Here is a 23743-nt window from a genome sequence, read left to right as displayed (position 1 = left end):
GCATTGAACTTGGACATTCAATCATCTACTTTGATTTGGTTCTACTGGGCTGCTACAACGAAGGAGATATTCAGGTATTTTATAATTAATTATAAATTCCTTTCTATTTTGGTTTCTTTCAAGATTTGCCAGAAAAATCTTGTTGTATTGGTTTTCTGAGGAGAGCCAGGAAAACTCAGAAGTGGGGTTTTTTTTAATTGTGTAAGCCCACAGACAAAGACACAATTGTAAAGGTTTTGGGTGAACCTGGGAAAACCTATATTTAGTGAACGCTAATATCCCCTGTGTGAGGATATTAGGAGTGGAGTAGCATTTTGTGTGGCTGTTGTTTAACAGTTAGTGAACACACAGGCGAACCACTATAAACCCTTGTGTTGTGGTTGAATGACTTATATTTCTAATCTTTAATTAATTTTTGTGGGATGTATGTATGGTGGTGAATGTTGTAATTATTTAATTCAAGCTTTGTGAGAATGTTGTAATAGCTTAGAATTTATTTTCTGCTATTCCTTTATAAGCTTGATTTTCAATTTCATTTGAAAGTTGTTCCAGCAAGGTTGCCCTGCCATTTTTATGGTGCATGGCTGTCCCTAGAACAATACATTTTTAATTACAAGTTATTTCAATTCAGTTTATATTTAATATTGTATTCCTCTTTGATTTGAGACTTGATACAAAGATCTTTCTAGAAATAAGGTTGTCCTACCATAAACTCTGTTTTTGGTGTAAGGTTGTCCTTAGAACAACGTTTGTATTAACCTCTCAAGATCTGAATTTTGAGGTTATTTTAATTTACTGCATTGTGATTTACTTTGGCTATCATTTTCTTTTTATTTCCACTGTTATTAGTTTTATTTGGCATTGTCCTATTCACCCCCCCCCCCCCCTCTAGGACATATAGCTTGGCCTTTTCAAGTGGTATCAGAGCCTAATAGCTCTTTTTTATTTTTGGATTTAATTCCTGAGCTAACGATTTAAGCTATTTAAGATGTCAAATTTTGATAGCCTTTCAATCACTAGGCCTCTACCCTTTGATGGCTCCAACTATGCCTATTGGAAAGCCAAAATGAGGATCTTCCTCAAATCAATGGATGAAAATGTGTGGCAAGCCACAGTGACTGATTGGAATCCTCCTATCATGGAAGTTACTGAGGTTGATGGTTCAAAATCTATGAAAGTCACACCATATTACCAATGGACCACTCTTCAGAAAAGTGAGAGTAGTGTAAATGCTAAAGCACTAAATGCAATTACTTGCGCACTATCACCGGATGAGTTCAAAAGAATCATTTCCTGTGATACTGTAAAGCAAGCTTGGGATATATTAGAAATGACACACGAGGGTACTGCAATTGTAAAAAAATCTAAAGTCCAACTCCTCACAACCAGATTTGAAGAAATTCATATGGAGGAAAATGAAATGTTTATGGACTTTTACACTAGATTGAATGACATTGTAAACTCGATATGGGGTCTTAGCGATAAAATCCCAGAAAGTAAAGTATGTGCAAAAATACTATGCTCACTTCCTGAACGGTTCAATTCTAAAGTAACCGCGATCCAGGAACTTCGTGATACGGATAATATGAGGGTAGAAGAACTAGTTGGTTCTCTACAGACCTACGAGTTAAACTTTAAAGCTCCTAAAGGTAAATCTATCGCACTAAAATCTTCTAAATGTAATTCAGAAGAAAATTCTGATTCAGAAGATGATATGGCTCTTTTAGCTAAGAAATTTTACAAGATTTTCAAAAGCAAGAAAATGGTTGATTTTCAAAAATCAAATGATAAAAAGAAGTTTAGACCCAAATCTCGAAAATCTTTGAAAGATAGTCAATGTTACAACTGTCAAGAATATGGGCACTTAGCAAATAGATGTCCTAAAAGGGACAAATCCAAGAAGAAGGGTATGTTGGCTACATGGGATGAATCATCTAATTCTAAAGGTTCTTCTGAATCAGAAGATTCTGAAACTGAGTCGGGCAATGAGGTTAAAGCTCTTATGACTCTAGCCAAATTCACATTTTCAGATAATGACTCAACAAGTGCAGAAAATCTGAATAGTGAATGTGAAAATGAAGATGATCTTCAAGACGCTTACAATGCCCTATATAAGGAAAGTTGTAAAATTGCTGTCAAACTTAAACTTCAAAAAGAAAAGTTTTCTAAACTCAAAAATTGTTTTAATTCACTTGTCTTAGAAAAACCACAAATTTCAGATTGTTTTGAAAAGTCAAAATGTGATTTGGAATTCAAAAACTCCCTAATTATTGATTTAAAATCTGAAATTGAGAAACTTAAAACTGAAGTAACTTCTCTTATGAGTCTAAAGGACACATGGAAATATGCCCAAGGTGATCCAAAGTTAGAGAAACTTTTATCCGGATCAAGAAAATGTGGCGATCGATCCGGGTTGGGCTATGATAAAAATTTACCTCCTAAACAAAAGTATACTCCTCCTATGTTTGTTAAAGGAGAGTCCTCAAACTCAAAAGGGAAAAATACTTATCAAGATTTTTTTTAAAATTCAAAAACTTTTCAAAAACCTAGAAACAGCCATGTCAACTTTAATCAGAAACGAAATCCACTAGCTGAAAAGATAGTTGATTTACTCAAGGAGCTCTTAAAATCTAACTCTATAGGTCATTCCTACAAATATACACAAAAGAAGACCAACTATGTTCCTAAACCCAAAACAGTTATGAAATGAGTTCCTAAAGTCACCTGCTTGGTTGCTCACACTACTTTCAAAGCAACAAGTCATTCAAAGTGGTACCTAGACAGTGGATGCTCTAGGCATATGACAGGTGACAAAGCTTTATTCACCGATCTGAAAGATATGACTGATGGTTCAGTCGCATTTGGTGATGGTAACAACTGCAAGATTATAGGCCAAGGTACGGTTCAACTTTTTAATCTTCCTGTGTTTAAAAATGTTTTATACGTTGAAGGCTTAAAACATAACTTGCTTAGTATATCACAAATATGTGATAATAACCACAATGTTCGGTTTTCTAATCAAAGCTGTGAGATAATAAACAATAAGGGTTCTATAATATTAACTTGATGTAGAACGTCTGAAAATTGCTATATTATTAGTGAATCCAGCTCATCTAATCAAACATGTTACATGGTCCATACAGACGAGACTGATTTATGGCACAAACGTCTTGGACATGTACATTATCGAAATTTATATCGATTGAGCAAACGAGAACTTGTAAGAGGTTTACCCAAACTTCAGAAATTAGATAAAATATGTGGTGAGTGCCAGATAGGCAAACAAACAAAGAACTCACACAAAAAGGTGAATTCAAATACCACATCAAGACCACTCGAACTTCTCCACATGGATCTGATAGGACCTACCAGAACGGAAAGTCGTGGTGGTAAAAAGTATATCTTGGTAATAGTTGATGACTTTACCAGATTCACTTGGGTAGTATTCTTAAGGGATAAATCAGAAACCCTTGAAGAAGTGAGAAAAGTTCTCAGAAGGATTCAAACTGAAAAATCTTCTCAAATCAGTAAAATTCGTAGTGATCATGGATCTGAATTTGAGAATAGCAATTTTGAGAAGTTCTGTACCGACCAAGGAATATTACATGAATTCTCTGCTCTCAAAACTCCACAACAAAATGGAATTGTAGAAAGAAAGAATAGGGTGCTTCAAGAAATGGCTAATGTCACGTTGAATAGCATGAACCTCTCTAAAAATCTTTAGGCTGAAGCAGTCAACACAGCTTGCTATATTATTAACTGAGTATACACTAGCAAAGATAATAATAAAACGGCTTACGAATTGTGGTTCAATAAAAAGCCTACTGTTAAATACTTTCAAGTTTTTGGCAGCAAGTGTTATATTTTACGTGATCGTGAAAATTTAGAAAAATTCGATACGAAGAGTGATGAAGGTATTTTTCTAAGATATTCTTTAAACAGTCGAGCTTATAGAGTTCTGAAAAAAAGGACTGGTGTGATTCAATAATCCATTAATGTTGTCATTGATGATCACTTAAACACACCAATTTCTAATTCAGATAATGATGAAGTACTAATCATTGATAAACCCGATACTTCATCGAATCAGACTGATTCTGAGTTGAGGACTGTTAAAGATCATCCAACCACACAAATTCTTGGAAACCCTCTCACCGGTGTTCACACCCGTAGACAACTTAAGGATATATGTAATTATGTATGTTTTACATCCCAAATTGAACCATCTAACATAAAAGAAGCTCTGGCTAATGAGAACTGGATTGTTGCGATGCAAGATGAACTCAACCAATTCGTAAGAAATGATGTTTGGTATCTCGTACCAAGACCTAAAGATAAACACATCATTGGAACAAAATGGATTTTCAAAAATAAGTCTGACGAGTGTGGAAATATAATTAGAAACAAGGCTAGACTAGTGGTACAAGGTTATACTCAAATTAAAGGAATTGATTTCGATGAAACCTTTGCACCAGTAGCACGTCTTGAATCTATCAGACTATTTATATCCATTGCATGCTTTAAAAAGATAAAGATCTATCAGATGGATGTGAAAAGTGCTTTTCTAAATGGTGATTTACATGAAGAAGTCTATGTTGAACAGCCAATAGGTTTTGAAGACTCCAAAAATACTGATCATGTATATCGGCTTAAAAAGGCACTTTATGGATTAAAACAAGCACCTAGGGCATGGTATGAGAAACTAACGAAATTTCTTTTAAGTCATAATTTTCAAATGGGATCTGTCGATAAAACTCTGTTTGTTAAAAAATATAATGATCATATCTTAATGGTACAGATTTATGTTGATGATATCATTTATGGATCAACTTGTACTGACTTGACTACTGAGTTTGCAGATTTGATGAAATCACAATTCGAAATGAGCATGGTTGGGGAATTGACTTATTTCCTTGGATTGCAAGTAAAGCAACAACCTAAAGGAATATTCATTTCTCAATCTAAGTATGCCTTGAATCTAATTAAGAGATTTGGATTTGAGAATGGCAAGAATTTCGATACTCCTATGAATACTACCCTGAAACTATCAAAAGACTCTAATGGTAAAAATGTTGACTCAAAACTTTATCGGAGTATGATTGGTAGTTTGTTATATTTAACTGCTAGTAGACCTGATATTTCTCTAAGTGTAGGTATTTGCGCAAGATATCAATCTGATCCAAAAGAATCTCACTTGATTGCTGTCAAGCGAATTATTAGATATGTCGCAAGTACTGTAAATCTTGGTCTCTGGTATCCTCATGAAACCAATGTCCAATTAGCTGGGTACTCGGATCTTGATGATAAAAAATCAACCAATGGTGGTTGTTTTTTTATTGGAAATTGTCTAGTTTCTGGTTTAGTAAGAAACAAAATTCTATATCACTTTTAACTGCTGAATACATCGCATTTGGTAATGCATGTACACACTTGTTTGGATGCGAATGCTAAGTGATTATGGAATTAAACAAGATTCTATGTTATTACATTTGATAATTCCAGGCGATAAATATTTCAAAAATCCTATTCAGCATTCTCGTACTAAGCACATTGACATTAGATTTCATTATATAAGGGAATTAGTAGAAGAAAAAGTTATATCTCTAGAATATATTCCTACTGAAGATCAACGTGCTGACATTTTCACAAAACCTCTCGATAAAAGCAGGTTGAAAAAGATGAAATTTGATCTTGGCATGTGCATTTTAAATTGATAATTTATGCCTTCTTGTATTATAGTGTATATATTTTCTAGATTAAATTCCATTTTTTGTTTATTTTGCAAGAAATTTAAATTTTTGGGGTTTACTCTACCAGTCGTGAGTATACACGACCAGTCGTCCTACGACCGGTCGTAGATACCCACGACCAGTCGTGGAACACGGGTTTCACTTCAAATTGGGGATTTTTCACTTTCTTCCTCATTTCTTCTTTCTTCTCCTTGGAGCCGAACTTCGACTTGTCGAACCCATCCTTCAAGTTCTTCAAGGTTAGTGTTCTAAATCCCATTTTTCTTGCATAGTTGTGTCTAGATTGTTTCCTTTTCTCTTTTGAAGCTTTCTATTTTGAAAATCATTGAGATTTGGGGTTTAGATTTTGAAAAATCTGTTTTGAGCAAACCCACTTCTCAATCCTTTGCAACTTCCTATTTTCTTGAAATCCTTGTTGCAAATGGCTTCTAGAGGTAGAAAAACTACTTCACGTGGTCCTTCTTCTTCCTTCAGATCGACCGCTATCTCTAAACGTCATCTTCTTGTTCCCAATGATGATCCATCATATGTTAGGGACATTAGATCACGTAATGTTATTGTTGAACATCCTGTTGATGTCAATCATATTACACCTTTTGACATCCTTCCTATGCTTGAAGCTGTAGGTTGGGTTAACTTATTGCATTGGGGTGGGCCTGCATACCGGTCCATTGCCCAATCCATGTTTACTTGTATTAGTGCATTTTCACAGGATAATTTAACTTTTCAAATTTCTACTAGAGAAGGGCCTTTTGACGTTGATCGTCATTTAATTTCAGCCCTTATGGAAATCCCTGTGAATGATGAGGGTATTCCTATTCATAATTTAACTGATAAACCCTCAATGGCTGAAAAACGCATGCTCACTGGAGACTTGTGCAACATGGATGTTCAATGGACTCAAAAAGGGAATGCGCTCCCCGCAAGGTATTTGTTACCCAAATACAAGAATCTTTGTGTCTAATCTGTATCCTCGTTCGGGTAATAAATCTGACTTGACTTCGTTTATGGTTCGTGTTATCCATGCTATTTCTAATGGTACTCAGATTTGTTTGCCATCCTTAATCTGTCATTTCATTCTTCAGTTTCGACTCCATCCTGGTCATAGTGACATTCCTTTTGCCTATTTTATAACTGTATTGGCTACTCATATGTTAGTCGATATGCCTCTTGATGAAGCACCAATCCATCATCTGATCTTCAACAATACAAATATTAATAAAATGAAGTTGGATCTGCTTCCTGATCAAGGTGGTGGTGGTGGTGGTCCTGAAGAAGCTGGTGTTGACATTAATATGGATGACATTTTTGAGGAACTGGATTCTAACTCAGCAAATGATCCAGATTTTGTACCATCTGATGTTGATGCACGTCTGAGTGCATTAGAGGGTAAAGTTGAGAATATAAATGTTAAGTTGGAAAACATGTCTGTTGCTCATGATTTGCAATTCAAGTACATGCGCAAATATCTCAGGCGCTTGAACAAAGGCATGCACCAACTTGATCCCTCTATTCCTGCTCCGTCTTCAAGTTCTAGTTCTGACTAGTTTTTATGAGACTTCTGGTCTGTAATAACCTTATAACTTAACACTTGGGTGATTTAGAGTTGGATTTTATTTATGTTTTATGCTAGATATTTGTTCTTGATGTTATATTTATGCTGGATATATGTGATGCTTTCTTGAGTATCTCTATGACTCTTTTGCTATACTCTCTTACTTCATCATGTTTCCTCTCATGACTTCCTTTATTTAGTTCTCCTTTGTCATATTGTGACAAAAAGGGAGAGAATAGTTTGTTCTTAATGTGATTGTGAGAGGAGTAGCATTGGTTATGTTACTCAGGGGGAGTCAGGGGGAGTATATGTTTGATCTTGTTGAATGAAACTGGTTGAATGTTGAATATTGAATATTGATTTGCAGGTATTAACCAGTTGTTTTACTTTTGTTTATCTTGGTTATGTGTTTTGTCACTAATCTGACAAAGGGGGAGATTGTAAGTGCTATAGTTTTTATCCCTGTCTGTTGTCAAATTTGTAGTGCCAAAATCACTGTTATGTTATATATATAACTTGCATAAGTGAAGCTCTCTCAAGGATCAATATTCATGAACAAGCAAAGCTCACAAGACAAGACTCAAGCTGCAAGACTTCAAGAAGAGTACAAGGCAGAACTCAAGACCCTTTCAAGATTGAGCTACTTGAAGATTTCAAGATTGATCTATATCAAGACTTCAAGGCTTATACTTCAAGGTCAATAGTTCCGAATGTTTCAATATCCTTTACTTCATGATTGAGGTTTGATTGACCATAGGTTGACCTTAGAAGTAGGTCATTTCGGATACATAAACTGAATGTTTATTTTACATGTGATTGGTCTGTTCTTCGACTAGTCCTAGGCCTTCTTCGACTAGTCCTAGAGTTGCTTCGACCAGTCTAAGAAATTCCTCGATCAGTCGTGAGTTTGTTACAAATTTCGGATGAAATCTATTAGGCTTCGACTAGTCCAGGAATCTGTTCGACCAGTCGTAGGAACAGTGTCGACTGCATCTACGACCAGTCGAACATCTTCGACTCGAATTCCAGCGAAGTTTTACAGGACCTATGACCAGTCGAAGGAGACTTACGACCAGTCGTAGGTGACCTATGACCAGTCATAGGAAAGCTTCGACCAGTCGTAGAACGGTCAGAGTATATCCCGCCGGATTTTTCAAATATCTGTTGTTGCTTCGACTAGTCGAAGAGCACTCTAGACCAGTCAAAGACCCGATCTTCTCACCTATAAATAGTGCACGAATCTCAGAAGAAATTATCGATTTAATTAATTCATTCAAGCCAATCTTCGTCGAACTTCTGAGAGATAATTCTGTGCTCCATCTAAGCTAAGTGTGCTTATTTAATATTCTCTTTCCTTAGCTTTATTTTAATTGATTTTGTTTCTGCTATTCCAATCTGATTTGATAAAGAGGAATTATTATTCCCTTTCTTTGGAATCAAAATCAATTAAGGCAAGCCATGTTTGGTTTAATTTAAAATCAATTAGAATTAGAACCATTGTAATCGAGTACTGGACATTGAACTTGGACATTCAATCATCTACTTTGATTTGGTTCTATCGGGCTGCTACAACGAAGGAGATATTCAGGTATTTTACATTTATTTATAAATTCTTTTCTATTTTAGTTTCTTTCAAGATTTGCTAGAAAAATCTTGTTGTATTGGTTTTCTAAGGAGAGCCAGGAAAACTCAGAAGTGGGGTTTTTTTTTAATTGTGTAAGCCCATAGACAAAGACACAATTGTAAAGGTTTTGGGTGAACCTGGGAAAACCTATATTTAGTGAACGCTAATATCCCCTGTGTGAGGATATTAGGAGTGGAGTAGCATTTTGTGTGGCTGTTGTTTAACAGTTGGTGAACACACAGGCGAACCACTATAAACCCTTGTGTTGTGGTTGAATGACTTATATTTCTAATCTTTAATTAATTTTTGTGGGATGTATGTATGGTGGTGAATGTTGTAATTATTTAATTCAAGCTTTGTGAGAATGTTGTAATAGCTTAGAATTTATTTTCTGCTATTCCTTTATAAGCTTGATTTTTAATTTCATTTGAAAGTTGTTCCAGCAAGGTTGCCCTGCCATTTTTATGGTGTATGGCTGTCCCTAGAACAATACATTTTTAATTACAAGTTATTTCAATTCAGTTTATATTTATTATTGTATTTCTCTTTGATTTGAGACTTGATACAAAGATCTTTTTAGAAATAAGGTTGTCCTACCATAAACTCTGTTTTTGGTGTAAGGTTGTCCTTAGAACAACGTTTGTATCAACCTCTCATGATCTGAATTTTGAGGTTATTTTAATTTACTGCATTGTGATTTACTTTGGCTATCATTTTCTTTTTATTTCCGCTGTTATTAGTTTTATTTGGCATTGTCCTATTCACCCCCCCCCCCCCCTCTAGGACATATAGCTTGGCCTTTTCACTTGGTACGACTGATAGAACTCATGGACTTACCAGTATATTTTCGCTTACTCTGATATCGTATGATTCATGTCTTGTCAGTATTTCTGCTTATTCCGATGATGTATGATTTATGGGCTTTATGGTATACTTGACACTTATCTTATGCCCACACTTTCACCACCCTCTAAGCTTTTGTAACCTTATGCACGATAGATGCGTGCAGGTGGCGTTAGGTTGCAGCAGCGTTGAGCTTGGAGCGTGCAGCTGGCCTCTAGATCTTTGATTTCGATATATATGTATTTCCCTTTCTGCATTGTATCCAAATGATTATATTAGTGGATATGTGATGATGATATCGCCTTTATGATTTGGGTATACTTGTGGTTATGCTTCTCATGAGACAAATGTATGTTGGAAAATCCTCCTTGTAGGATCCCAGGATCAGACCCTGGCGTATGTACGCTGGGGGCCTAGAATGGGGTACTACGGAGGCTGTCGGCACTAGGTTCGGTGATCGGGATTCCTGTGAATCCGATTTCCAGGTTTGGGGGCGTGACACAAACTTTCCAAAGATGTAAATAGCAGGAGTGCGGATCAACATCTCTACCAGATTATGATAGGCAGCCTACTATATCTCATTGCTAGTCATCCTGATATATCTTTTAGTGTGGGAGTATGTGCTCGATATCAGGCAGATCCTAAGGAATCTCACCTAACGGCCGTTAAGAGGATCATTAAATACATAGCAAGAACTACCTCCTTCGGACTGTGGTATCCATTTGAAACATCCACCATCATCACTGGATACTCTGATGCCGACTGGGCAGGAAATTTGGATGATTAAAAATCAATAAGTGGATGATGCTTTTATGTTGGAAACTGTCTAGTCTCCTGACAGAGTAAGAAGCAAAACTCAATATCATTATCCACTGCCGAGGCTGAATACATTGCCGCTGGAAGTTGCTGTGCACAACTCCTTTGGATGAAATAGATGTTATTGGACTACGGGATTGAACAACCCACGATGAGTCTTTTCTGTGATAACAAAATCGCAATCAACATTTCAAAGAATCCTGTCCAACATTCTCGGACCAAGCACATTGACATCCGTCATCATTTTATCCGAGAACTTGTTGGTGACAAGATTATTACATTAGACTATGTTTCTAAAGAAAAGCAACTCGCAGATATCCTCACCAAACCTCTTGATACAAATAGGTTTAGTGACCTTCAAAAATCCGTTGGAGTATGCACTCATTAAAAATATCCCAGTGAACATGAGCCACATAGGTAAATCTTCACACTGGGACATTTATGGTTAAGTGTCAACCATAAGTCTAAACCTCTTGTATTAACTATCTCAGATTTGGGATGCCAGATTATAACATTTTCGATGTTATCTAAACTATGTCGATATCATCGAAATTTACATTTCGATGATATCGATATTTAACATCGATGAAATTGAAGAATCTCGGGAATGCAAGGTAATAACCAGCGGTCCTTCCCAACAGTTGGACTGACCTAATTTCCACTGGATATTGGTACTTTCCAAATGGTCATCAGCACAGTCTTTAACATCATTATAACATGTGATCGATGCCATTGATGAGAGATCGATATGATCGATAGAGCTGCTATAAGAACGAGGGAGTATTCGATTTCAAAACTCTCATATTCCTTTCATTCTCTGGTTGCTTCTTCTTATCTTTCCTTGTCCCTCACACTGAAAAATCATGATCAAAGGCAAAGGTAAGTCTCTTTCTTCAAAATTAAAGACCAAGCAACCTAGCGAGGATCAACTCATTCTGGCAGAAAGACATCCAGCCATTGTTGTTGAACGTCTAGTTCTTAACAGTGCCATCGAGCCCTTCGGCATAGATCTCCTCCTAGAAGTGATAGGATGGCACAATTTCTGAATCTTGGTGGTTCTTATCAAAGAGGAGTGATCCATGAATTCATCAATAAAAGTCATGTTATTCGTGATGATCCATTGTGTATTCAAATCGACTTCTTGCATTACTCCAAATACATCACTCCCATCACCTTGGGTAACCTTCTCGATCTCGAGGTCACTCGAATTCCAGTAACCAATCGCAATCTCAATGGTCTAGGTGTGTGGGGAGAGGTGACTCGCGCACTATGTAAAGGGACCACTATCTCTCGAAATGATGATAATTCACTTCATATTAATCATCTTAGACCCACATTTAAAATCCTCCATAACATTTTTGGGTCCAATGTCTATCCATGTGATGTGAATGGTAATCATCTTTCTCCCTTTTGTGCTGAATGTGTTGTATGATGTGTTTCAAGAAGTTCAGGTATGCCTCCCAACGCTTCTTCTCAAGCAATTAATTCGTATCATCCAAGGCAACCATCAGAATACACTCGCCTTTCCTGTACTCATCTGTAAGCTAGCTCATCATGTTGGTCTCCCTACGACATCTGATGTCATCCATCCAGAAGCCTGGTTTGATAGTGATGCAGCCCAGGTGGCTCAGCAGTTATGTCTCCCTTCATCTCTTCCAGAGAATAGTGCTCCTCTATAGTCGGTTGCTCAACCTTCATGTCCTTGGGGATCTAATCGAATGCTACTGCAAAGTCCGGAGTCTATCACAAATCGCCAAGCTCATCACCTTGAACGTCACCTACTGAATGGGATGGCTACTACGGAGGAGCGCCTTTACAACCGTGAGAGGCGACTCACCGTGATTGAAGAGAAAGTCGACGCTCTTCAATAAACCAGCCAGCAGGTGGTAGATTTTCTCGCACATGGTGATCCTCGGGGACGGTAGGAGCTGACTGGGAAAGTTATATGTTGTTGTGGTTTTTCACAATTTTTTTTTAGGTGCCCATGGATGGATCTTTTTTTTTATAACTGTTAATCTACTACTGTCTGTGTCAGTATGTGTTTTGGATATTTGGATATGGCCGTTATAATTCAATATTTTTACTGCCATGATTATGTCTCATCTGTCCCCTACTTTATCTCGTTTCTGATATGGAGTGCATGTGACGTTCATGATTATTTTACTCCTATCACTGCTCTATCTGATCTACTATGCATACATACTTACTGCAAATGCTGTCTAATTAAACTGATTTGATTATTTTACATCTACCTGTTATATGCATCTTCCTCTAAATAGTATTTCTCCCAAATGCTTCAAGCTTCAGTCAATATCAACTGCTATATCTTTGTCAATGACTGACAAAAAGGGCGAGAACAATTTAAACACCCCAAATAGAAATTGTATATCTTCTTGAATGGTGTTGCAGGTGTTAGGGGGAGCAACTGCATCAAGATAAGGGGAGTTTGCAGTTAGGGGGAGTAGATACTCGGTTGTGTACATGGGCTAGAAATTGTATAATTGTGTAAAATGCATGTACACACAATTTAGGTTGTGTTTGTCTAGATACTGTTTTAGGGTGTTTTGGTATTTTGTCACATAATTGACAAAGGGGGAGATTGAAAGTGCCTTGCAGTCAGACTGCAGAGCTGCATAGGTAGATCAATTTAAAGCGTCTGCCTCAACCGGATGTGTGTAAGCTCGCCACAGGTAAATCTAAGCCTCACATCCCATATCCCAAAATACCAGGTAAATAAAACCCTTAAAACAAGTTAGAACTTTATAGGGTTTATAAGTGAGAAAACTTTTTCGAAAACAGATAATCCCCAAGTTTTTCTTGTTTTGTCGATTTTATCGATACACATCTCGATAAAATCGACCTGCTCTGTCGATGTCCTCGATGCCTAAATGATATCATCGAAATGATGACAAAAGTGTCCAGCAACCACATATATCTCTGGATTGATTTATCAATATATCGATCTACCCATCAATATCATCGATATTTAAATCTCGAGTCTATCGAAAGTGACTCGATAATATCGACAGATAGATCTCCGACGCCCCTATTTTCACTTAAGAAAATCACATGTGTATCGATATATCGAAGCCGTTCTCGATACCATCGAAGTTCAAATCTCAACGATATCGGAGGGCTCTCGATATTATCGGTCATGGGCGCCTAGTCTCCAACAAAATATTTCGGGATGTTTATCTATGATTGGGGGTCCCTTGATAGAACGATATTCAAATATCGATAATATCGATATAGTTTCGATGGCATCGAACAGGGATAGAAACTATCCAGCAAGCTTAAATAAAAATCCTCAGGATTTATCGATGCATCGACACTCTATCGATATCATCGACATTCAAATTCTGATGATCTCGATGCTCCCTCAATTATTCTTGTAAACCTGAAATATTTCAAAGTAAGTCTCTCTCATTTTTCAAATGTTGAGGATTCGAACCTTGAATCGATGGAATCGGAGTTTGAAATCCGATGACATCGATACGAGTCTCGATTCCCTCGACCAGCTAGCAATTGGTTTCAAAAGCATATGAGATTTGAGTTTGTGTCATCGAGCGGCCAGTCGATGCTATCGAGAGTATAGGCTCGATGATATTGAAATTTGTCATAAATATGACCGTTTTATATCCGTTGGAACCTTTTGCCTATATAAAGAGAGCTTGTCTATTGATGCTGAGAGAGAGAGAAAGAAGAGAGTGCTTTTGAGAGTTTTACCTTATATCATATACCCAAAGCCCTTTCTCTCAAGGAAGTTTATCCTCCAATCCACCCTCATCATTGATATTTAATAAAGTAGATTAGGGAATGAACTTTCGCATTCAAGGATCCTCCAGCTACTACCTTAATGGCAAATCATTAAGCTGGGATGCCTTGAATGCATGATCGGAATCACTCTATCTCCCTTATAGGAAAACATTTTGTAGAGTAGGATTCCGTCTTAACCTTGTCCTACCCAAAGCCTCGTATTGGTACATCATTTATGTTGTGGATCAAGGAAGTTGAAGATTCTTTATAAAGAAGGAGGAGATCTTCATCAATGCGCTGAATGGGACTCATCCACTTATTTGTAAGTAACTAGAGTCCAGAGGACACTTGTGATCATTCCTTTGTAGGATTCGGTCTAAGGTGTTTCTCACCCTTGCAAGTCCTCTAGGAGGCCTCCGGCGGGAGTGTACGTAGTGGGTGCTTGTGTGGACCCTTGCTCTGTGGAGAGCATAAACATCTGGTTGAAGGTTAACCTGTCTAAAACCTTTAGAGGTGAACCGAGGGAAACCTTAGGGTCTTGTGGAAGATCCTTGGCCAGTGTGCTTAAAAGTGGGTGCGTCGTGTTGACCCTTGCTCATGAGAGCATAAACAGTCAACCTCAGTGTAGGTTATAAAGGTTGAAGGTGAACCTGATTTAAAACCTTAGGTTTGAGGCGAACCGATTTGAAACCTCCTTAGTGAAATCCGGTACACTCAAGGGTTGAGTGCGGTTACCGGGAGTGGAGTAGACAAGTAGTCGAACCATTATAAAAATGACTGTGTTTGAGATTGCTACTCTTTTATCTGTGTGATTTGCCTTAATATTTTCACATTTGAATATTTGTGATCACACCTCACACACTTACACAGTCATATCCATCATAAACTAGTTTGAATATTGTTTACATCTTAAATAGTTTGTGATTGGACTCTCTACAAAGCTTGGAAGCCAGTAGAGTTACTTTTGAGTAATCCTAATGTGTGTCTGTTGTTAGGATTAGTGTAATAGGATTTCAAATAAACCATAAAACTTAAATAGTCATATTCACCCCCCCTCTAGGACATATTGACATATTCCTACTTCAACTAAAGCGGTCTTCACCGCAATTTCAACATCACATTAGCCATTTCTTGAAGAACTCAATTTTTTCTTTCAACTACACCATTCTGTTGAGGTGTCTTAGGTGCAAAATACTCATGCGATATTCCGTGATCGCTACAGAACTTCTCAAAACTACTATTATCAAATTCGGAACCATGATCACTATGGATTTTAGAGACATGTGATTCCTTCTCAGTTTGGATACGCTTGAGTATCCTTTTTACTTCATCGAGAGTCTCAGATTTCTCTCTTATGAAAACTACCCATGTATACTTGGTAAAATTATCTAATATTACTAGAATATATTTCTTACCGCCTCGACTCTCCGTTCTAGTTGGTCCAATGAGATCCATGTGGAGGAGTTCAAGGGGTTTGGATGTGGCACTAGAGTTCACTTTCTTGTAAGCACTCTTAGTTTGTTTTCCAATCTGACATTCGTTACAGATTTTATTCAATTTCTTAATCTTGGGTAGACCTCTTATTACTTCACCTTTGCTCAATCTATAAAGATTACGGTAGTGTACATGTCCTAGGCATTTATGTCATAGTTCAGTCTCATCAGTTTGGACCATGTAACACGATAACTTAGATGAACTTGAATCACTGACTATATAGCAGTTCTCAGATGTTCTGTGAGTAATTAATATTACAGAACCATTCTCATTAGAAATTTCACACCTTAGGTTGGTGAATTTTACGCTATGCTAATTATCACAAATTTGAGAAATGCTTAAGAGATTATGCTTAAGGCCCTCTACAAACAGAACATTCTCAAATGGAGGAAGATTAAAGAGTTGAACCATACCTGGGCCAACAATTCTGCAGTTGCTACCATCACCAAATGTGACTGGGCCATCAGTTATATCTTTGAGATTGGTGAACAAATCTTTGTCACCTGTCATGTGTCTAGAGCAACCACTGTCTAAGTACGACTTTGATTAACTCAAAGCCTTGAAAGTAGTGTGGGCAACCAGACAAGTAACCTTAGGAACCTATTTCATTACTGTTTTAGGTTTTGGAGCATAGTTGGTTTTTCTATGCTTGCAGTTGTTATATATTCTACCATTCGAGTTAGATTTTAAAAGATCCTTGATTAAATCAATAATTTTCTCAGCTAAGGGGTTCTGATTTCTATAATTGATATGGTTGCTTTTAGGTTTCATAGCCTTAAAAGTTTTAGAATTTTTGAAAGTATTTTGCTTTAGACTTTTCCCTTTTGAGTTTGATGACTCCCCTTTAACAAACTTAGGTGGAGTGGACTTACTTTTAGGAGGTGTATACTTATCGTAGCCTATACCAGATCTATCACCACATTTCCTTGTCTGGTTAACAGTCTTTCTAGTTTAGGATCACCCTGGGCATACCTTCAAGTATCCTTCATACTCAAGAGAGAAGAGACTTCTAGTTTCAATTTTTCATTTTCAGATTTTAGGTTTTCAACTTGGGAACTTTTGAAATCTAAATCACACTTGGTATTTTCAAGACAATCTGAAAGGTGCTATTTTTCTAAAACTAGATTATCAAAATTTCTTTTTAGTTTCAAAAACTTTTCCTTTTGAAGTTTTAGTTTTACAGCTATCTTACAACTTTCCCTGTATAGGGCATCATAGGCATCTTGAAAATCCTCATCATTTTCAGGATCACTTCTCAGATTTTCATCACTAGTTGAATCACAACTGTCTAAGTGACTTTGGCTAGAGTCATTAAGGCATTAACTTCATTAGTAGACTCGAGTTCAGACTCTTCTAACTTAGAAGAGACTTCAGAGCAAGACGATTCATCCCATGTAGCCAACATGACTTTCTTTTTAGATTTGTCCCTCTTTGGACATTTGTTTGTCAGATGCCCGTATTCATAGCAGTTGAAACATTGGCTGTCTTTAATAGATTTCCAAGTTTTAGATCTAGTCCTTTTCTTTTTAGAAGGTTTTTGAAAATCTACTCTCTTTTTTACTTTTAAAATTTTTATAAAACTTCTTGGCTAATAATGTCATATCATCTTCAGAGTTTTCAAAATCAGAATTACTAGCATTTTCATGTGAAACATTTTTAAAATACTTAAGGGCAATGGACTTACCTTTAGGAGCCTTAAAGTTTAACTTGTAGGTTTATAAAGAACCAACATGTTCTTCAACCCTCATATTATCTGTATCACGAAGTTTCTGGATCGTGGTCACCTTAGAATTGAACCTATCAGGCAATGAGTGCAGTATCTTTGCACAGACTTTACTTTATGGGATGCTATCACCAAGACCTCACATAAAGTTGACTATGTCATTTAACTTATTATAGAAGTCCATGAAAGTTTCACTTTCTTCCATACGTATCTCCTCAAATTGAGTGGTGAGGATTTGAAGTTTAGATTTCTTGACAATAGTCATACCCTCATGTGTCATTTCTAGAATGTCCTAGGCTTGCTTTGTAATATCACAATATATAATTCTTTTGAATTCATCTGGTGCTAGTACGCAAGTAATTGCATTTAAAGCCTTTGCATTGGCACTACTCTCATTTTTCTAAAGTGGGGTCCAAGAAAAATATGGTGCAACCTTTATAGTTTTGGATCCATCAGTGCTAGTCACTTCAGTGGTAGGAGGGGTCTATCTAGTCACTGTGGCTTGTCACATGCTCTCGTCTATGGACCTTAAAAAGATCCTCATTCTGGCTTTCCAATAGGCATAATTGGAGCCATCAAAAGGTGGAGGCCTAGTGATTGAGAGACTATTAAAATTTGACATCTTATAAGCTCAAATCGGTTAGGTCAAGAAATAAATCCAATTAAAAAAGAGCAATTAGGCTTTGATACCACTTGAAAAGGCCGAGCAAAATGTCCTAGAGAGGAGGGGGGGTGAATAGGACTATGCCAAATTAAAAATAAATGTGGAAATGAAAGAAAGATAGCACAATCAAATAATTAAGAAGCACAGGTAAATAGCAACCTCAAATGTACTAGTCTTGAGAGGTTGATACAAACTTAGTTCTAAGGACAACCTAACACCAAAAACCAAAAAGGATATACAAAATGTAAATGTACTTATATGGAATTTCTCCTTTTGAAGAAGCCTGGTAGAACCAATCCAATGTAGATGAAGATGTTCAATGTTCAGTCTCACAGATGAAAAGGTTCTAGTTCTAAATGATTTTTAAATTAAATCAACCTAGGATAGCTTAATTTGATTTTGATCTCAAGAAAGGGGAAAACATAAATCCCTTCTTAATGTAAGATTGGAATAAAGATCACAAAATCAAATTACAAAAGCTAATTAAAGAGAATTTAAAATGAGCACAATATAGCTTAATAAAATCACAAACTTATCTCTCAGAGTGGTGTCTTAATTTACCTTTCAATGAATGAATAAACTCTGAAATTCGTGCTCTATTTATAGGTAAAAATATTGTTCACTTGACTGGTCTAAGGGTTGGTTCAATTGGTCGAAGGACCAACAAAATTTTAAATTTTCTGGCGTGATAAGATAAGGTCGTTACTCGACTGGTTGAGTGGCTTACTCGACTGGTGGCCTGCTAGACTGGTCGAGCGATGCACTCGATTGGTCGAGTGGGACTAGAAAAGTTTATTGGACTTTGAGTCGAGCCTCAATGACTGGTCGAGCACTGTTCACTTGACTGGTCAAGTAGTCTCCACGACTGGTCGAGGGTCCAATAGAAAATTTTAAAAATTCACAACAAACCTTGGGCTAGTCGAGAATTCTCTTAGACTGGTCGAGCCAGTACTTGGTCTAGTCGAACAAGGACTAAGACTAGTTGAGAAAACAACCTATAAACTTATGAAATGACCCACATAAAGTATGCAATGAATATGGTCAATCTAGGGTCATCTATACCTTATTTGTGAGTTGGAACAATTGACACATCATTTGCTCCAAAACCTTGAATTCTTGTAATACGAGAAGCTTAAATTCGATCTCTTGAACTTAAGCTTGAGTTAAGCTTGAGTTCTTGATTCTTTAGCATACAGTATGAACTTTAACCTTGAACTTTGAGTTATTGAACCTTAGTTCTTGAATTTGAGCTTGAAACCATGAGCTTCAACAAACTTCTCTTCAACTTGAAAATGCAGGCAAGTTCGACAAAGATACAGACAACTTTGCAATGTACAAACCTGATCAATTCAACTTAAAGCATGATACAAATTCTAAATGGTTTGGCACAACAAATTTTGACAACTCTATGGGTGCTAATTTACACAATAGCATTTACACTTCCACGGGTTAAATTTTGTCATGATCAACCATGCGCTACCTGTGCAATTGGTTGCAATTGCACAAACAAATGATGAGTGTCCAACTCAATGACCAGTCCCATCAAGATTACATAGTCGACATATCAATCAAGTATAGTTTCATAAAAAGCATACCAAAACATTTATAGTTTATATCGTGTCTTGTTTAAATGCATGGATATTCTTCGTTCTTGGAATGCAATCTATCCAGACTAAGAATGGACCTATTAAACACTCAGTCCAATCAAATGCAAGAGAATAGGTCTTTCAAACAGTCGACCCATTCAATGAAATAAAGATTATTCAAATAGTGCACTAATCTTTCAAATAGTCAACTAGGCACCCAATAACGCTCGCGTGCCTTGAATGTATGATTAATCCAACCTTTATATGTTTGATTCACAATCAAGCATCTATACAATTAGTGTTCAACCTTGATTTAACATATTGACTTTGACATCACAAGGTACATTCAATAACAAAAGAGGAGGGGGGGTGTGTGTTCCTCCCAACAAAAGCCAACAAGGTAGGCCAACCACATGGCATGGTTGACCTCGACAATGGCAAGTCTGCAACCGATTCCATTTAATCCCCAAAATGCAAAGCGTCTGATAGTTCGAGGCACAAACCCATATTTGCTGTTCAACCATACAAATTATCAATCCAACAATATCATCATGGGAATGATATCACAACAAGGCAATCTGAGCCCATTCACAATTGCCCATTATCCCTGTGGATCTCCCAAGTGGATCCTGATTGTCATGTTTTGCCAATTTAAACCATTAACCTACAACACATATAATTCACATTACAACATGCTATGATTATAAGACAATGTAAATTCTATGAGGCAAGCAACAAATTCAAGCATGTTAAGGAGTGTGCATGTGTGATTTAACATATACAAGATCTAAGCATATTACATGAGTATATATATGATTCTAAACATGTTATGGATCCTACCCAAATATCCCTAATTTAATACATGTGAGATGGATTATAAGGGTTATTCTATGATTCTAGGCACTAGATATGTGCACCTAATTTAATACATGTGAGGTGGATTACAAGGGTTATCATATAATACTAGGTACTAGATATATGCACCTAATTTAATACATGTGATATGGATTACAAGGGTTATCATATGATTCTAGGTACTAGATATGTGCATGAAGATGAAACCTAAGGCTAAAAATTGAAAAAAAACCCAAAATATTGTTAGTGCATTGATATGTGCACCTTGTTTGTTAATCACATGAGTTTGTGTGTCATGCACTCGGTTGAGTCCTTAGAAGCTGAATACTGAAGACACAAGAAGACGTGGAGCATTAAGGAGTAAAGAACATATATATGAGGTGCCTTAGTGACCCTAACCTTGACCTCAAACAACCCTAAACTTCTAGATAATTATATAAACCTTATTTTGATAATCTCTTAGCCTTAGGAGCCTTATTAAAACATCATAAGATAGGCTATAGAGGTCCTGAGCTGCTAGAAATCAAACCGTCCAAAACTAACAGTCTTAATGGTGTTCTCAAGCGAAGCTCGATCGATTGAGTCGATCAACCGAACATGGTAAAAAATGTCCAACAATCGACTAGCCTAAATAAGATTTAGTTTAGGAGCTTGAGAGCTGAGCTCGATCGATCAAGGAATCTTCGATCGAGCTCGATTGATCGAACATGGCCAAAATAGTCTAGTGAGTTTACTGGACCATTTTCAACCAAGCTTGATTGATTGAAGGTCAGGCTCAATCAATAGAGCCTGCCCTTTGGAGATCTGTTAGAGCATTTTTGTTATAAATATTGCATTCAGATTTTTAGGCAAATGATGATTTTGAGTGAGAAAAAGACCCTAAAGTGTCATAATACTTCCAAATCCTTGTAGGCTTTCACCTATTGAGATCAATGGCCTCTTTCAAGTGGTTCATTACTCTATAAGCATTCAAATGCTCCGTTTGTGGAAGAACCTGACATCTCACATTCTTTAGAGGTTAGACTAAACCCAATAAGTGTATCCTTGGTATAAAATAACTCTATAATGGTCATCTATGTAAATCCTTGCTAGGAGCCCAACCTTATCATTAGTTGTAGGAGATTCACATAACTCCCATCACCTTTGTCACCTCAAACGAGCATCGCATGCAAGGTGTTTGATCATTGAGCTGAAGCATTGGCAACGCATCGGCATCACCGATTGGGTGAGCAACGAGAAGTTGATTGAAATTATAGGAGAGCATTGAAGAAACATCTCGAGATGATGCATCAATAGAGCTTAATTCGATAAGTAAGGTTGTCATTTATAGAGTCCGTATACACTCCTTCCTTGTGTAGGATTGAGCGTAAGAGTTTGATTGCCAAACTCGATTAGGTTCTTATGTAGGACCTAAATCAAGTCCTTGTATAGGCCACCAACATAGGTGTGTACGTGTAGGTTCTTGTATATGACTGAGGTTCGTGGCGAGCCTATAGAAAACCACGTAAGTCTATAAGAGAGTCGATCCTTGCGTGGGATTGCAAAGGTTAGAGGTGAAAAAGAGTTAAAACCTCTAATATTTAAATCCAGTACACTCATGGGTTAAGTGTGTCCGCAGATAGTGGAGTAGGGAAACCAAACCACTATATATGTTAGTGTTTGGGATTGTCTTTTGAGAACTTGTTTAATTATGCTTATGTGATTAAATGATGAATTATATGTATGCATGATTAGATGAATGTTAAAATTTGATAGTTAGCACATCTCACACACATATGTACATCATCTTATTTATACACTAGTTGCTTTTATCGGAATATCCTTTGTAGTCTATGTGATTAAACTCATTATTGGCTTGGAAGCCTTAGTGTTAAATTGTTTCACTTAGTTTAACTTGCATATTAGTTTGAGTAAGCAATTATTTATCAATTGGCTAAAAAAAAAATTTGGTCCTAATCACTACCCCCATCTAAGACATAGCCTTCTTTTCATAGCTCCCCCAAACTTCCACATATATAGACCGTGGGCCCACCGCCTCGCACAATTTCAAAGCAGGTAGCTCTTAAAGGGCTTAACTATCTTGAATTGATCTAAGGGCTTAAGAATGATGTCTACCCAAGATGGTGTGTCGTCACATGACCACCATATTTTGATGAGTATAGTTATGCCTATTGGAAGCTAGAATGAGTCTCTTTCTAAGATCCATTAACCCCATGGTTTGGGCAAGTGTTGAACAAGGATGGACTATACCCGTAGAACAAGTCATGGTTGATGGTAGATACATTAGTGCTCCCAAAGATAAATCCAAATGGAGTGTTGATGAGAGAGTGCGGTCTACTTATGATGCCAAAGCTCTTAATGCTATTTACTGTGCAATTTTCTCAAATGAATTTAAATGTATTTACACATGTGAAATGGGGAAGGAAGCGTGGGACATATTGGAAGTCTCCCACGAGGGAACTAGCATAATAAATAGATTGAAGCTTTAACTCTTAATAACCCAATTTAAATATTTAAAAATAGAAGAGTCTGAGTGCGTTATGGAGTTTTATTTAAAGTTAAATTTTATTTGTAACTTAATGTGGGGTTTAGGAGAGAGGATTCTGAAAGGACATATATGTAGGAAAATACTTAAATCCCTACCAGATAGGTTCACTCCTAAGATAACGTCGATAGAAGACTGTAGAAAAATAGATGAAATGAAAGTAAAAGAACTCTTAAGTTTCCTATAAACTTATGAATTGCGTTTTAAGGCCCCCTCTAGAGAAAAGAAACTAGCCGTTCTTAAAAATTTTCATACGCATTCACATATGTATAAGATTATTGAATCTGATAGTAATAGTGATGATGGTGATGAGGATGAGAATAAGAAATTCAAAAAAAAATCAAGAAATTCCACAAATTGAATAGAAGGAAGATTTGTGACAAGAAGGATAAAATAGTTGAGAATTGTAAAGGTAAATATGTTAAACAACCTAAGCATGTTCAATATTATAACTGTGAGGGTTATGGACGTATTGTTACTAATTGCCCTAGCAAAGTCAAATTCAAAGGTAAGGTTATGGCAGCAACATGGG

This window comes from Magnolia sinica, chromosome 16, assembly GCF_029962835.1.
Source record: "Magnolia sinica isolate HGM2019 chromosome 16, MsV1, whole genome shotgun sequence".
NCBI lineage: Eukaryota > Viridiplantae > Streptophyta > Magnoliopsida > Magnoliales > Magnoliaceae > Magnolia > Magnolia sinica.
Note: the sequence above shows the minus strand (reverse complement) of the source record.